Here is an 18114-nt window from a genome sequence, read left to right as displayed (position 1 = left end):
GCGCTGTTAATTACGACTTTGAGATTAAAATGTCATTTGCAATTGTTAATTACAATTTTGAGACAAATGGTTAGTTTAACCTCGATCTCTTCCTCGCTCTCCATTTATCCCAACCGAACAAAAATTTAACCATTCCATTCCTCTCGAAATGGAACCATTCCATTCCATTCCACGCTGTTTCAGAACCGAACACACCCTTGCATTGTTGTGAACTGTTGTCCATACACGGCCATACCCTTCCACTTACATCCAGCACTATATGCATCAGTCTGTCTCAGAGTCATTCAATATCACTGCTGAGATCTGTTCCCATTCTTATGCAGGCTGAAACTGCTGCGCCTTTACTCAAGTGGATGTAAAATGAGGCTAATGAGGCTGCTGTGAGGATGATGGTGCCGGCACCATCTTCCGAAAACCTCTACAAGCACGAGGCCATGGGCCAGCTGGGTGGTGTACTTTTAATCAATCTTCTATATTTTCTTAATCCACTGCCATGATTTCATTTTTATCTTTTTTATTACTGTTGTCTTTGTATTATGCTTACCATATGTTAACAAAAACTGCGTTTGCTTACAATCATCATACACTAATTTTTCACTTTTCATCTGTCTCATCCAAGATATAAACTGTTGATTTCCATTGGCTTCTTTTGTAATCATTTGCATTGTTGTCAACTGTTCTCTATGCACAACCCTATTCTTCCACTTACACCCGCACTATTTGCATCAGTCTATCTCATAGATTTATTAAATATCAATGATGAGTTCTGTTGCTATTCATATGCAGGATGAAACTTCTGTGCCTCTACTCAAATGGATAAAAAATGATCCTGATGAGGCTGCTGTGAAGACGATGGTGCCGCCACCATCTTCTGAAAACCTCCTCAAGCACAAGGCCACGGGCCAGCTGGGTGGTACCCTTTTCGATGGCAGGTATATTTTCTTAATCCTCATACATGATTTGATTTTTGTCTGTTTATTGCCGGCTTTGTCTAATGCTTACCAATAGTTCGAAACACACACACCTATTCTTACACTTACATCCAGCACTATATGCATCGATGTCTCATAGATTCATTTTATATATCACCGCTGATGTCACGTTGCTCTTCAATTTTCATATGCAGATCAAACCTGCTAACCCTTCATTGGTCAAAAGGATTGCAATTGCTGCTGATGAGGCATCTGCAGAGGCTGCCACCAAGTTCTTGTCGGCCCCACCTTACGGATGCTTATATAAGCTCAAGTCCAAGGACCAGCCGGGCCGTAACCATCCAAGGTTTCGGGTATATTTTCTTAAGCCACATATACATGCCATGATTTATGTACGATATTATCACCGGCTCTGTCTAATGCTTTTTGGAATTGAAACACCAAATTAGCATGCTTATATTCATCATACACTAATTTTTCACTGTTCAGTTTGTAACATAGTGTTATGCACTCGCTTGTCAACATTTGCATTGCTCTGAACTATGCACTTTACACAACCAAATTCTTCCACTTACATTCAACGCTATGCACCAGTAGTACCTCCCATGTTTCCTTCACCATCCCGATGCCGAGCTTGCGGGAATATGGTGGGCCCATGTACATACCCCGCATATAACACCTCCTATGGCTCTATCTACCTTTCTAGTAGCTCCTTCACAGAGTTACAGGTATGTATTCTCAGTGGTTTAGCATGAATTGGCATATAGTAAAGTCTTGTTTTTGGTCTTCCTGCTTCTTACATTTGTATCAATTTTCACATGCAGACTGTACCTTGTGAACTTCGTCCAATGATTAACCAGATGTGTCCGCATGAAGGGTCTTTCACTATGCATGGCAATGGCAAATTGATGAACACCTACACGGTCTATGAGGTGTATGTCTACAAGACGCAGGCCATCACATATTTGTATGGACATGATTGGAGAAAGTTTGCTTTTGACTACGGTCTGAAGAAGGGCGACGAGCTGAGGATCAGAAACTCAAACGGGCAGATATACGTAACTGCTTACAGAGTTGGAGACACTTCCAAATATATAATATGTAACTTTTTTCTACTCATATCTTTTGATAACTGTTCTGAGCAGTTGTTCTAAACCATTCCCTCTGTTCTAGCTTGCTGGGTTTAACATGATCAAAGCTGCAGATCCCCTGATGGAACATGAGCGGATGTCACAAAGGGCAACCACACCAGCACCGGCACCGGCTTCCCACTCTCCTGCATCAGCACCGGTTCCTGTACCAGCTCCGTTTACTGCATCTACCCAGCAGTCCCCTACATCAGCATTGGTTCCTGTAGAGGCCCCATATACTACACATGCCCAGCAGGCTCCTACATCAGCACTGGTTCCTCTAGCTGCACCGTTTACTGCACCTGCCCAACGGTCTCCTGCATCAGCACCGGTTCCTCTAGAGGCACCGTTTACTGCACCTGCCCAGCAGTCTCCTGCATCAGCACCAGCTCGTGTACCAGCCCAGGCTCCTGCACCTGCCCCAGCCAGATCACCGAGGTCTCAGCTCATTGCTGTGGCCACCCGTGTGGTGACCAGGACGCATCTGAAGGCTATGTTCGTGAGTATATGACAGCATAACTGCTCTTATCTTGATGTCTTCTCTCTGCTCAAAGTCTCACATGGTTCAGTGCATTGGTGCCATTGACTAATTTTTGGTGGTATCTCTTGCTTTGAATCAGAAATTTCCTAAAAGTATCTCCAAGGATCTCAATGCTGGCCGAAGGGGCAAGATATCCCTCGTCATGGAGAGTGAAGGTCTCACCGTGGAGGGACGGTACTCCGTCAGTCCCACAGATGGCCGCTTGGCTGTTACTTCCAGGTGGAAAAAGTTCATTGACGGTGCCAAACTTCGCATTGGATCAAAGTTGAAGGTCAAGATCTTTCGATGCCGCTGTGACATGCTGGTCATAAAGTTCGCGGTTGTCTAGTTCTGTTGCCCCATGAGCCCTTAGCAAATGCATTTGTAGTTATACTTATATAAGGTTATCTTATCTGAACGGCTAATTAATTGTATGGGTGGTAAAACTCTGGCAAGCTTTTGCTCTTAGCAAGTATGTATGTATGATCAGCTATTATGATAACTAATGTTTGTGTTCATCTTAATTTGCATTTCCGTTTTAGAAAAAAACTTAATTTATATTTTGGCTTACATTTTTTAGAACTATCATATTTAACCAAAAAAATGATTCAAATATATTAATTAAACCTAGCCACATTTATGACCTTGCTATACACTACTTCCATTAATCAAAGGTGCAAGAAGGCTTACCCGAGCTGCCTGAACCATGGCGGATTCGAATCCACCTTATCTATCTAGAAATACAACCTTTGCGTAAAGAGGATTTGCGGTATGGGGAGGCTGACATTGGGGACCCATGAGCCGACGGCGTCGTCAACGTTTTAAAGGTGGCAGGAGATCGAAAGAAAAAATAAGCCAAAAATCAGCTTGGTAAACAAATTCAAGAAAAGAAACATTTACCTTTACGAGAGGATGACATGCGGGACCCATGAGGCAGCAGCATCCTCAACTATTTCAAGGCGGCGGGGATCAAAAGAAAAAAGGAAATAGCCGTAAATTAATTAGGGTCAAAAATAAATCCATCAAAGGAAACTTTTATTGTTCATAGAGGATGACATGTGGGACCGACTTGCTGCGTCGTCATCGTTTCAAAGGGGGCAGGGATCAAAAGAAAAAGGCAAATAGCCAGAAATTAGGGGAAAAATAAATCCAACAAAGGAAACTTTTATTGTTCATAGAGGATGACATGCGGGACCCATGAGCCGCAGCCTTCCTCAACGTTTCAAAGTCGGCATGAGATTGAAAGAAAAAGGCAAGTGACATAATATCAGGAGCCAAAAATAATCCAAGAAAAGAAACTTTATTGTACATAGAGGATGACATGCGGGTCCCATTTTGTAGCAGCGGTCTCAACGCTTCCAAGGCGGCACAGGACCGAAAGAAAAATGAAGTAGCCGTAAATCGTGGTGTGAAAAAAAATCCAAGAAAAGAAAGATTTCAATTGGGCTGTATCTGGACATCTGGGCCTTCGAACTATCCTGCTGGGCCTTTTGACTCGTACAATTTCAGCCCACTCCAAAACAGGAAAGGTCGGATTTTTCTCAAAAAAAAACAGGAAAGTCCTATGCTTCGCAAAAACAAAAAACAAGGAGATTCAACATATAAGTTTGTTTATGTAGACATAAAGATTTAATTTATCCGTTTGCAATAGCTTAGAGCGAAATACAACGTTTATTGTCTGCAAAATAAAATATCACATGTTTCTTGTACGGGGAGGCTGACATCGGGGACCCATGAGCCAGCAGCGTCGTCAACGTTTCAAAGGCAGCAGGGGATCGAAAATAAAAAAAAGCCAAAAATCAGTTGGTAAAAAAATACAAGAAAAGAAAACATTTATCGTTCTGAGAGGATGACATGCAGGACCCATGAGGCAGCAGCATCCTCAACGTTTCAAAGTCGGCATGAGATCGAAAGAAAAAGCCAAGTGACATAATATCAGGAGCCAAAAATAATCCAAGAAAAGAAACTTTATTGTACATAGAGGATGACATGCGGGTCCCATTTTGTAGCAGCGGTCTCAACGTTTCCAAGGCGGCACAGGACCAAAAGAAAACGAGGCAGCAGCATTCTCAACAATTCCAAGGCGGTAGGGGATCAAAAGAAAAAAAAGGAAATAGCCAGAAATTAATTAGGGGTCAAAAATAAATCCACCAAAGGAAACTTTTATTGTTCATAGAGGATGACATGTGGGACCGACCTGCCAACAGCGTCCTCATCATTTCAAAGGGGGCAGGGGATCAAAAGAAAAAGGCAAATAGCCAGAAATTAGGGGTCAAAAATAACTCCAAGAAAGGAAACTTTTATTGTTCGTAGAGGATGACATGCGGGACCCATGAGCCAGCAGCTTACTCAACGTTTCAAAGGTGGCATGAGATCGAAAGAAAAAGGCAAGTGACCAAATATCAGGAGCCAAAAATAATCCAAGATTTATTGTACATAGAGGATGACATGTGGGTCCCATTTTGCAGCAGCGGTCTCAATGTTTGTAATGCGGCTTGAGATCAAAAGAAAAAGAAAGTAGCTAGTAATTAGGGGGTGAAAAAAAATCCAAGAAAAGAAAGTTGATGGACATAGAGGATGACATGCGGGTCCCTTGAGCCAACAGCTTACTCAACGTTTCAAAGGGGGCAGGGGATCAAAAGAAAAAGGCAAGCCAAAAATCAGAGGGTGAAAAAAAAATCCAACAAAGGAAACTTTTATAGCACATAGAGGATGACATGCGGGTCCCATGAGCCAGCAGGTTCCTCAACGTTTCAAACGTGGCATGAGATCGAAAGAAAAAGGCAAGTGACCAAATATGAGGTGCCAAAAAAACTCCAAGAAAAGAAAGTTGATTGCTCATAGAGGATGACATGCGGGTCCCATTTAGCTGCAGCGGTCTCACTGTTTGAGAGGCGGCAGGGGATCGAAAGAAAAAGGCAAGTGACCAAATATCAGGAGCCAAAAATAATTCAAGAAAAGAAAGTTTTATAGTCCATAGAGGATGACATGCGGGTCCCATTTAGCAGCGCCGGTAACACCGTATGAGAGGCGGCGAGGATCGAAAGAAAAAGGCAAGTGACCAAATATGAGGTGCCAAAAAAATCCAAGAAAAGAAAGTTTTATAGTACATAGAGGATGACATGCGGGTCCCATTTAGCAGCAGCGGTATCACCATTTGAGAGGCGGCAGGGGATCGAAAGAAAAAGGCAAGTGACCAAATATGAGGTGCCAAAAAAATCCAAGAAAAGAAAGTTTTATAGTACATAGAGGATGACATGCGGGTCCCATTTAGCAGCAGCGGTATCACCGTTTGAGAGGCGGCAGGGGATCGAAAAAAAAAGGCAAGTGACCATATATGAGGTGCCAAAAAAAACTCCAAGAAAAGAAAGTTGATTGCACATAGAGGATGACATGCGGGTCCCATTTAGCAGCAGCGGTCTCAACGTTTCCAAGGCGGCAAGGGATCAAAAGAAAAAGGAAGTAGCCAGAAATCAGGGGGTCAAAAAATCCAAGAATAGAAAGAATTTTGGTTCATAGAGGATGACATGCGGGACCCATGATCCTGCATCGTAAACGGCTCGATCGGAGAACGTTGAACGAGATGGCGCGATCTAGAAAAAAACAATGCCAGAGAGGCTGCCATCTGGGCCCTACATCCCTCGGCGGTGCGGATTTGCGTTGACTCGGCCGGCGAACCCGAGATTTCGAGATGCACCACGTCCCGGGCCACCATACGCGACGTTTTGGCCGCTTTCGTCGGGCTAGGTGGCCTCAAAAACGAGAAAAAAAAAGTTTTGACATGCACCACGGAGGGACCAAAAATCGTCGGCCATGGTACACCAGCAACCACGGCGCGACTTCAACTTCGTCGGCCATGGCAACTTTTCTTGTAGTGTAAACTAGGTTTTCTCCTTGTTGGATGTGGTATCTGACTCCTCTGACAGGGTCCTGTCTCTTGAAGTAGTTGGTGACTCCTCGGCCTTCGAGTTGCACTGTAGATCCTCCTTCGATGCCTTCATATCTAAGCAGGGGATTTAAGAGTGGGATGAGTACGAGCGTACTCAACAAGTTCATTATAGGAAAGAGGTGTTTAATGCACTAGCTACGACATTAGACCAGAAAGTCTAATACCAATGCAGGTTTTCATAACCATTTCTTCAAAAGGTTGCTTTTATTCAGAAGAACTATGTCCGTCAGCCTTCACCGGTTTACTAGAACTTTATGGAGCTCCTTTCCGGCAGCGTTCGCAGTTCCATATCCGGAACAGGTAGTGACAGGTCACGATTCATTACACTCTGCAGAGGTGTGTTGCTTTACCCATAAAAGATCTTAACCTTGGTGCCAACCGGGCGTACTCCCCGTCCACACTTCCTTTGGTGTGAGGCCCGGTATAAGGTCATAGCCAATCATATTCATCCGCTACCTCGCACACCCACCCTTTGTTGCATACCCCGACCCTGGGTCCTCGCCGATCCTCTTACACCAATTAAGGATGGACCCCAACCGCGACAACAGTTCTGGGCTCTACCATAAACTCCTTCGCCGGTAGCTGCAACCCATCATAGACCGCATTACCGTGGGGAATTAGACTGGGATCCCCACCCACCGGTTGTTCTCGCAAGATACAACTGCTACGGTAAGTGCATCCGTTGATGTACAAGAGGTGGAAATACGATTGACTATTCCGTCCCACTCCAGATCTTATGGTTAACACGGGTATTACGGCACAAGAATCACTGGACGACATTTGTTGTTTAATCCTAGATGGATATAAACCCTTGCAATGGAACCTCCACCATATCAACACAATCCATGGTTCCATTGCCCACCACATAGTCATATTCATAGTTATGAAAATAATGGTTTTGCTTTTTATGCAATAGTGATAAACATAGTACTTTGCAAGTAATTTGGTAAAAATACTCAAATGACATGATCAAGCGATGAACTTGCCTTTCTTGACTGCAAGATTATGCAGGCAAGGTCTTCGATACGCAATAACTCCAAATTCTGAAATAGCATCATCGTCCGGTAAGGACGATGTTTAAAAGATTGGCAAGGATGCAATAATGCATAAGTATGAGATGCAATCGCTCTAAGCGTGACCTAACCCCGATGATTTAGGATTAGTGGGTGGTAATGATTAGTTCAGGGTGTGTTGCACTTTTAGAGTGATTCACAAACAAGGTTCTTATTAGGGTCTTGTTATATTAGAATCATAAGCAAGTGGTAACATGCATAGTAACAATCATACACACCAAGGAATGGTAGTTGTATAATAAGTAAAGAGCAGTTGTCAATTTTAAGTCCTATAGTGCATGGTTAATGATTACTTATTATATAATTTAAAAGAATAACTTTTGAAGAACATGTTCTTTAATAAAGAACAAGTATGATTATTAGATTTGTGGGGTTCTATGGTTTCTATGGTTCTAATTGGTTTCTGGAGTAAGTAGGAGATGGATCCCAATAAGGTTGGATTCATCAACAACTAGGGCTGGTAAGGTTGAGTTAAGCCCGACATTTTAAGTAATTATTCATACAAGGTTGCTATCAAGGTTGGTTCATCTTGTTGGTGATAGCTAGCTAGGGTTTATAGGTCCTTATAAGCAGGGTTGATGATGATTCTTTATTTACTTCAAAATAATAACTTTTGAAGAACATACTTCTTAAATAATAAGAAGTATATCAATTAGGGTTGAGTTGGGCTAGGTTTTACTGTTGGGTCTATTAAGTAAGGAATAATTGGCTCCTAAATAGGATGGTTGATAAGTATCCAACACTAGTAGGGTTTAGTGGAATATGGTTAGGTAATGCTCAAGATTTGGCATAGTTGCTATTGGAGTTCATCACAGTGGTGTGATGCTGAGTATGGATAATTAAGGATGATTGTTTTGGTAATAGGATCTAGGATTTACACTAAGTTGACCCTACTCGATTAGCTAGGTCTGATGAAGATGAACACATGAGATACCCACCTATTAGTGATAGGTCTACTACATTTTATGTGGCCAGACAAGTATTTAGTTGCTACTATGGTTCTATGCTTTGAAAGAAGGTACCATGATCACATGCTCTAACCTAGGGTTTAGGTTAGAAGCAAATTAAGATTCATATGAATTAATGGGGCTAGGGTTTAGTGCATAGTTGAATTAGGGTTTTAGGGTTCCACATAAAATTATGAGGTTATCACTTGGTTTAGAATGGAACTAGGGTTTCCTAATTACCCTATAATTATTGGACTAATAACTTCATTAATAAAGTTGAAGTTAGCAATAGCTTTTAAACAAAAATAACATTAGAATTTTCATTTTATTATTTTTAAGGAATTAATAATTAAGACAATTATTAATGAGGGTTTAAATCCTCTTATTAAGGATTTAATAAGTTAAAAGTAAAGGAAAATTAGTTTTAATATTTTCCTGATTTACTTACTGGTTTTTATTAAATTTAGAAGTTTTTCTAATTATTGAATTTTAATTGAATTTAGAATTAATAAATAAGGCTTAAATAACAAGTATTAAATAAATAAATTTTTATTAAAAATAAAATTTTCATTTTATATTTTTATTGGATAGAGTTTTCTTTTCTAAGAATTTTAATATCTTATTTACATTTTTCTGACTTAAATTGAATTTTCTAAATTCATTTGAAGTTTCAGGAATAAAGGGATTTAAGTTAAAACAGGGAAATGACTAAACGCACCCGGCTAGGCTACCCGCAGGGGCACTGACCCGTGGGCCAGTGGCCAGGTTAGACGCCACGTCGGCGTGGACTGGGTCAAAATCGAAGAGATGGCGCGGGAGCTCACTGCCGGCGGAGATTTGATGACGGAGGCGAGACTCCAGACGATCTGCGGGCGCGAGTGGATGCTCTTGCTACTCTACGCGTCACGGGGAAGCTAACGGTGGTGGTGCCGCCCATTATTGGTCACCGGCGCTTGCCCGACGGCGATGCCGAGCGGCGGAGCTTGCAGGTCTACGGCGGCGACATGATACAGAGAGCTAGGGAGGGTGCGAGGTGGTCCACGAGGAGCAGAAGCTCACCATGATCGCGTAGGAAGGCTCAGGCGAGGCAAAGGTGGCCGGACGGCGACTACATCGTCGACGGAGACGGCGGCCGGGAGCGGAGAAGATGAGCTCGGTGAGGTCGATTTAGGATGCTCCAGCCCGATTCCTCGCGCAGACGAAGCAACTCGAGGACGGCGGTGACGCTGGTGTCCACGGCGAAGCTCGGGGAGGTCCCTAACGGCGGCGATAGCCGGAGACTGTACGGGCTAGGGTTTCAGTTTGGGCGGAAATTGAGCAAAGAGAGGGGCATGGGAGGCTCCTGCGTTTTATAGGGTCTCTGCGTGCGCTGGCAGTCAAAATCGGCGGCGATCGCGGGACGTGGAGCTTGCCGTCGTGCTGGCGTCCTCACGCGCGTCGACGGTGGCCAAGACGAAGACGAGGACTTCGTCTTCGGTATTATCCAACGAAGAGGTATCGTGGCTGTGTTGGGCTGCGAAGTGGCGCTGGGCCATGGGCTGCCGCTGGGCTCGGTGGCCTTCCAGGTAAGTCAGGTGAGTCCTTTTCTCCTCTTTTATGTTTCTGTTTTATTTTCTGTTTTATTTTCTATTTTGTAATCTGTTTTAATTCACATTTGAATTCTTGTTTGTTTTGCAGGTGTTTATCAATTTGGGTTTCATGAGTACTAATACAAGAGTCATTGTTTTACTGTATTGTTTTTGAATAATCATTTAACATATGTGAACTTTATTGTAATTTTTAATTAGATATGATTTTAGGCACTCACTTTAATCCCCTTTTTCTTGTAAAATTAATTCTAACTTGCTTTCTTTTTCATGATAGAATTATGAGTGGATCTTGATTACGTGTTTAACCATATTGTTTGTACACTTGCATTTGGATATGGTTAACTTTTTAAGTAATGTTCTTAATGATGATGATTCAATTTATCCCTCTCTTGGCTCAAAGAATATTTTGTTAGGCTTGATAAGATGTCTTATTAATATTTAAGGTCTTGTAAGTTCTATTGTAACTCCCTTCTCAGGTCTAGCACTAACACCTTGAAATACCTAGAGTAGATACTACTCTCATTATGGTTTGGTTCTAATTATAAGGATAAGTGGTTGATAACCACATATGGGTTTAATTATAGGGTTTAGCATTGGGTGTCTCTTATGTTTAATAATTGAAGCATAGGATTCAATTAATGAATAATTAGGGTTCTAATCATATTCTCCTAATTGCACATGGTTTGAATCTCAAATATGGCCTATGTTTTAATCTCCACTTATGTATGATAGTATAATTACTGGCTTAATATTTCATGTGCTCCTCTAATTACTAAGGATCTGAGAATGGGTTCTATCTTATTTCTATGAACTTCTTTTATATCCACAATCTATTAAGAAAGTAATTAAAGTGGTTATAGTTCTTTCTATAGTTAACTTTGGTTATAATGATGAATGGTTTCTCACCATATAAGGTATAGAGTTTGACTCTAAGGTTTGCTTAGGTTCTTTAATTTATGAAATATAGATGTGGTAGGATTCTACTTATGATCACCAAGTGATTCACAAGTTAAGGTTAGAATATAAGCCTATGGTTGCTTACTAGTTACCTCCCTATAATTTCATGTGGTGAATGATATCTACTTATCTTATTAAGGTTTAACTTGTCCTCATAAACCTCAAGAGCATGATCATGGATTAGACATGATCAACTTGTTCTTAGTATCTTCTACCTCAAATTCTAAGGGTTTATGATCATTACTCAATTTATAATGATCAAAGTTTGGCTTCCTAAAGTATTTCTAATGGAATGGTTTTCACTTCCATGATCAAGTGTTGTCTTGATCAGCTAAGCATAATAACTCTCTTATAGTTTCTTTGGTGGACATGGCTATGGTTGTCTCTATAGATTATATCCCAGGAGAATGCCTGAGATATTCTGTTAGGGTTCTACTTAATCAATGATGATATAATCATCTGGTTATATAGATAGTTCTCTTCCCCAAGTCCAAGTGTTGCCTCATTAACTTGAGTGTAACACCATAACTTGAGCTCTCTCTCATAGGAATAGTTATTCTAGGGTTATGGTGTACTCACAATATCTCAATAGATATCAAGTCTAAAACTCCACTTGACTATCTTGGTTGAATTAATCTCCTCTTTACTTTATCAATTCATGGATATGGTATTGTTCCATGGGATATTAGGTTATCTCACCACTCCAAGGTGAAATGGTTTACAACCTAATACTTTAGTTCAAAGGTTGTCCTTTATTCTTCAATAGTTAGAGATGGGATTAGTATGAATGGTCTCTCTCATTTGGGAAGGACTTCAATGTTGACCTAAGGTTATTCTCCACAGATAATGATGTGGTCACCAATATCTATGGTTAAAATAAATGGGTTCTCTCTCTAGGGGAGGTCTTGAATAATATCCTAGGGTTTCTCTTAAAGATGATGATTTGAATACTTGGATGTATATCCAAGGTTTAACTCAAGGTTTGTTAATGCTTCTCTAATAATTATAATAGAACTCTCACCTCTCTAGGTCTGATGCTTAACTATTTGGGATAGAGAAGAATATATATTTCTAGAGTTGATCTCCTTGTCATGTTTCCAAGAATGAAGTAAAATGAATACCATGAGATTCATGGTAGGATCATGGATTAGTTTAAGACATGGAAAAGATAAGTCAAGAATGGTTTCTCCATTTTATTGTTACTTGGTTTGTAATTGAATAGATGTTCATATGTTATGGTAAGATTTACCATATTATGATCTGTTTTGAGATCAAGCAATTGATCATTGATTAAAGTGTTATTGTGATAGTTTTAATTCCATTTGATCTAACCCCTTAGATCAAATCATCTCTACCCCAAAACAAGGTTTTAGCAAAGTCATATTGAGGTTTATAGCGCTTGACTTGATGAGCTACTTCAATTCCACCAAGGTCAAGTGAAACTTCAGTTACTGTGACTGTTTTACTTTAAAGCGCGCAAATTCCCCAGATTTTCTATGCATGAATGCAATGCACACATCTGTTTCCTCTATCTTTGTAACCCCAATACCTGGGATATTACAGACCAAGAATTACTTCAAATAGATAAACATTGTTTGTATAAAATTAGTATCATTGAAAAGTTCTTTTCAATAGAAATCTAACGATACTAATTACATATAATATAATCAAGATTTTGTTGCTCAATTTTTCTGGTCAAAGTTTGTCTTGAAATACGCGTACGCCTTATTCCTTCAAACGGAGGTAGTACATTTATGTTGTTTGAACTAATTTAGTATATGAACACTTATTATTGGTAGTGTGATATCCTCTCGAACCCCTCCCCTGCCTTGTTCCTTCAAACGGAGGCCCCTTCCGCGCGACCCCAGCAGCCCCTCATCCCCCGCCCCTCAGGCCGCGTTGTTGCCGTCTCCGGTGGCGGTGGCGACGCCTCTCCCGTCGAAGGACGAAGGGGTGGAGAGGGCTCCGCGGCGGTGCTTCATGGGAGACGGTGGGGCGCATGCTGAGGATGCCGGGTGGCACGACTGCGGTGGCCGTGTCCTGATGCACTTCGTCGGTCGTCCTGGAGAAGCGGGTGGAGCGTGGCGGCCTTCGCCCCCGGCGGCGGTTCGGCGGTGGCGGCGATCTAGGCCTGATTTGGGCCCTCTTGGCCCCAATCAACGTAGGATCCCTGGCTTCGGCCAAGCCATCGTCGGTGCTCCGTGCCGCCTTATTCTTCTCAGGTGATCCGGCAGGAGTGACTGGCGGCGTGGGGGCAGCTGGTCTAGCAATAATGGTGGAGGTCCTCGGGTTTCTCTCGTGCGAAGATGAAGTCCTGCCGGAGGCCGGGCCGTCTTGATCTGGCTGGATGATGAGTTCCGGAAAGCTCCATCGGCGAATGGAACAATGCATCTTTTGCCTGGAGTTTGCTGTATTGGGTGGTCTTCGGTCGCGCGCGTCCATGCTTTTATTCCGACCGTTCGGTTCTGGAGGGAGCGGCGCGAAGCTCTGTTCTGTGTTGACATCAAGTAACATTTTGGCCCATGGTGAAGCCAAAAGAAGGGAATATCATGAAAGCTGGATTGGAGGACTAGCCGAGGGAGGTTCATGTCTCTGTGATGTTGAGGGACTTGCTTGGTGTTCCGGGCTCTGCAGCAAGTAGGGGCGGAAACACAGGTGAAGTTCAGAGTCCTACCTTTCAGTGTGAAAACCCAAGGTCTGGCCTTTACATGTTGTGTCTGGCAATGATCTTGTTGGAGTCATTGTTTTGAGAGCGGGGACTATCTTCATATCTTTAGGGTGAAAACCTAAGATCTTTGGTTGGGCAACGACGGCGCTGATGCACCGTTCCCTTCTTGGAGGCGTCGCTTTTGGAGAGTTTGTATTTCAGGTGTTGTCTTGGTGGTGGATGTATTACTGTTGCTAGGTCTGGAATGCTAAAACGTGACTTTTATTTCTTAGTTTTCTTTTCTCTTTTTTGGCCTTTTTCATGTGCATCCGTACTGCCATTAGGGGTGCTGCGTTGTTGCAGAAGCTAGATATATTTGGTATCTTTTGATATTAATATATTCTCTTTATCGAAAAAATGAACACTTATTATTTCAACGATTTTTCAATATGAACCTCTATTTAATCTATACCTAATAATAAAGCAAAAAGGGGTTCCGTCGTCCGTTTTTATTTTTTCCAATTTTGCCCCTTCACTTGTAGTAATTTACCGGGTAATGCCACCGCTAAGTGACGTTTGCCTCTTTTTGGTCAGCGCCCGAAACGTAGAAGCTATGAGAGCGGCGCCGGCGGCTCCAGCACGAGTCCTTCGATGCGCCCCGTGCACGCCCCGACCCCATTGCCGCCCAGCTCCATCCGGCGAGATACTGCCTTAGATGCCCAGCTTCGTCGGCAAGGTACGGCCTGGATACCCCGGCGAGCCCCGCCTCTTGGCCGCCCAGCCCAGCTCCGCAGTTTCGGCCCTTCGTAGGGGAGACGACCGGAGCCTGCCGCCCCATGCCGAGAGGGAGGCGAGGTCGCCGCCTGTAAGCCCCGTGCCCCTTCTCCTCCGGCGCGGCACGGCCTGGCTCCGCCCGAGACCCCGGCGACCCCGTCCCCATGGCCGCCAAGAAATCACCGCTACGGTCCGTTTGATCCAGAAGCAGTTCACTTCCCGGCGGCGCCGCACTGCCCGAATCGTCCGCTAATGCGCTTCGTGAATTTGTGTTTACATTAGCGGAAGAGATTAGGTGCATTAGACTGCAATTTCTTAATGTGTTGGCCAGCAAAGGAAAACTTTCCTGTTTTTCTCTCTATTTTAATGGTGTGCAGGTTCCCGCAAGAAAGAATAGAGCACAACACCTTCTGAATCAACAGAGGGAGTACCACTCACGGTGCAATGATTCCACATTTCCACTCTGAATGAATGATTGTAAGATTCATGTATTTTACGAGGCAAAGGATCCATGGCATTTAATCCAGGATGCTACAGGGAGTAAATATCAACAAGCGGGGTCGTCGGTGGCGGGAGTGTGTAGGACGGTGAGGGAGAGGTGCCAGCGGGCAAGAGTTGCGGGTCGAGACTAGAGCGACGCCACCACGACGTGCGGGAGTTCGGCAACATCTGTTCACGGACGTAGGCGTTAGCTTTGTGGCGACATGAAGTCGTTGACCCGACACGCTGGGAGGCATCTATTCCTGGATGCAGACGAAAGCTTTGTGACGACAGGGAATCTTTTGACCCGACACGGCGCTGGGACTGGCCGTCGAGGTCGGAGCCGGCGAGGAGTGTACCACCGACAGGTATAATAATCGGAAGGAAGGAGAGACCGTGATTACGTGAGGAATGAAGGATTGATCCCGGGGTCGCGCGTCTGGCGACGGGTTGAGGGGGCAAGTACAATCTGAATTCCGTGTTCTCAGTTGTTCTCACCCTCCCCCCTCCCCTCAAAAAAAAAAAAATTGTTCTCACCCGACCGCGTTTGCTATTACTCCTACTCTTCTCTGTCTCTCGCGTTGCTGCTGTTGGTGCTTCCAATCTCACAATCGGTTGATTCTCCCTACTGCTACTGGTCTCTGGCAGTACCACCTAAATCCAGAAGGAAAGTTCTTTTACTTTATATCAATGGGCAAGTACGACTTAAGATTTGTAACTTGATAATACTCACCAACTGAACATTAATGGAGATGCGTGCAACTAGATCAATAATTTCAGTGTTCAGAACTACGGATGTTAAATTAAGTTTTTACAAATATATGCAATACACTCTCCTACCGATCATTGACTAGCCACCATTTTTCATGAGTACCATGTAAAGCTTAATTTTCTTTTTGTGTTTCTGTAGGTGTAGGAATTGTGAACAATGTGTGAGGAGGATAAATGATATCATCTATTTTACCCGATTTAGTCGGGCCAAAAATTTCTCGGGTAAAAAGTTAATTATAAACAACCACCAAAAATACAATTCTTTTTTATTTGGTAGTACATACTACTGGAAAAGTGCGAAATTATGTAGTCCCTCAAAATGTAAACATCATTGTTGTGGCAAAAGAGATGTCTATGGGTACCCGAAGTGGACGGTGCGCCGGGTAATTCGAGGAAGGAGCTAGGGGAGGATGAGTAGGAAAAAGGGGCCGAGCCGTGGGTTGGTGAGTAGAAATTCTCAGAAAAGTGAAGTGTGAAATTATGTACTCTCTCCAAATATAAACATAATTTTTGTGGCAAAAGAGATGCCGATGGGTCGCTAAAGTGGGCGGTGTGTGGGGTAATTGGAGGAAGGGGAGAGACAAAGTACCAAAATGGGGCCAAGTCGAGGACTACTAAGTAGGAAGGGAAGAAGACAGTGAGTACAAAGGAACTAGGCTGGAGCCATGCACATGTGTAAGTCGGAGAAGTAGGAGGCAAAGGATGGGTGGATGTCCTATGAGTTGGCGCAGAGGAGGTTTTCTTTAGGTGGGTGGGATGGTTCAGTTCAGTCAGATCAGGCGCCAAGGGTTGTTGGGTTTTCGAGTTAGAGTTTCTATATTCGATAAATACCAATCCGTATGATATATTTTCTTATCATGACAAAATATATTTGTTATGCTAAATATATAGATTTAAAATTTTATCCATCCGTAGCAACGCGCGGGTATTGTGCTAGTCTATACCTAATCTATATACCTAATAATAAAGGAGCTAAGGTTTCTGCCAAAATTTTCGTCAACGCTTTTTTTTGGACGGTTTTGCCCTTCCACCAAGTCGCATACATTAAGTTGCCATGGTACCGGTTCATTTAGTTTTCCTTTTTCCCTCCTGTAGCCGAATGAGGGAGCAGAGAACTCTACCGCGGGGCGCGATGCGCCCGACCTGCTCGCCGCCGCTGGACTCCGCCCCACCCTCGCTCCTTCACGCCCACCGGCTCAGGCCGCCCCAGGCGATTCGTCTTCCTGCCAGAAAAAAGATCACACCGAACTGGGCCTTCATGTTGGGCTTCTGTCCGCCGACTAGGCGGAGATTTACCTGTAAATTCGGTCGTAAGATTTAACGTAATCATTGACCTAAGTAATAGCCCCACCTCGATTCCTCACACGGATTCTCACCTGTTTATATAGGTAGTATTTGGGATTATCGACAAGCCTCCTTGAAAAATAACAAGCAGCACAGCCACTGTTGGATCTAGGATCCGAAGGAGAAGGAGAAAATTGCATACACTGGCATGATGATTTGGATCAGACGAATTTGGGGAAAGAGGAAAAACGAGTAAATTGATCGCTGGACCAGACGAATTTGGGGAAAGAGGAAAATCGAATTGCACGAACTGAGAGTATTCCACGCAGGAGCGGACATATTTAGGGGAAGAGGAAAAACGAGTAAAAAGCACAGAGGTGTGGAGCAGCCTATTAGAGCGAGCAGGCAAGAGAGTGTGGCCAGCAGCAAGCAGCAATCGCGGCGGGCATGGCCGAAGCTGGAGGGTAGCCGCTGCGGGCGGGGGGCGCCAGTGTTGGAGGGAGAGGCAGCAAGATGCGGGGAAGGGGACTAGCAGAGTTCGGGGCAAGAAGACGTGGCTGAGACGCGTGCTTTTCAATGATACACGGTACAACCACATGTTTCTTTTGGTGGGCCAGAGCAAATTCAAGGATAAAATCATCATCGTAAAAAAGCTTATGGTTTGGAAAAAATTGCCCCTAATGTCAGAAATTTTAAAAAATTACTACCTCCTATTCACGTTTTAAAACACATTTTAGTTGTTAATCTATTTTAGCATCAAGCAATATGGATCAGAGGGAGTATAAATACAGCTTCGAAAAAAATCTACCCGTAAGCGTCGACCCGCCTCCGGGGATGAGGACGGCATGGAAAAGGAGGAGGAATGGAGCACGGTGCCCATCACTACGTGGCCTTGCATTGAGCTTGTGGAGGTGGCCACGAACGAAGAGGAGGCGAGCTCGAAGGGGGTCTTCGGAGCTGCTAGGGCTTGGTCTGAGGTGGCACTACATGTGAGCAACAAGGGATGGCGTCAGGGCTAGAGGGGCGGCCGGGCGAACAAGTTTCGAGGGATGAGGCGAGAA

The 18114-nt window shown here is 43.5% G+C and overlaps 1 long non-coding RNA gene across 1 annotated transcript; it reads right to left on the bottom strand.

The window, feature by feature from the left end:
* Positions 1 to 16747: 16747 nt before the first annotated feature.
* LOC127309617 (uncharacterized) lies at positions 16748 to 17582 on the bottom strand. Its single transcript, XR_007857246.1, has 2 exons — positions 17146 to 17582; positions 16748 to 17065 (listed from the first exon to the last, which is right to left on the bottom strand). It is a non-coding gene; the product is annotated as an uncharacterized lncRNA (long non-coding RNA).
* Between the last annotated feature and the right edge of the window lie 532 nt (positions 17583 to 18114).

This window comes from Lolium perenne, chromosome 6, assembly GCF_019359855.2.
Source record: "Lolium perenne isolate Kyuss_39 chromosome 6, Kyuss_2.0, whole genome shotgun sequence".
In the NCBI taxonomy this organism is placed as follows: Eukaryota; Viridiplantae; Streptophyta; class Magnoliopsida; order Poales; family Poaceae; genus Lolium; species Lolium perenne.
This window is presented reverse-complemented; position numbering and strand designations above follow the sequence as displayed.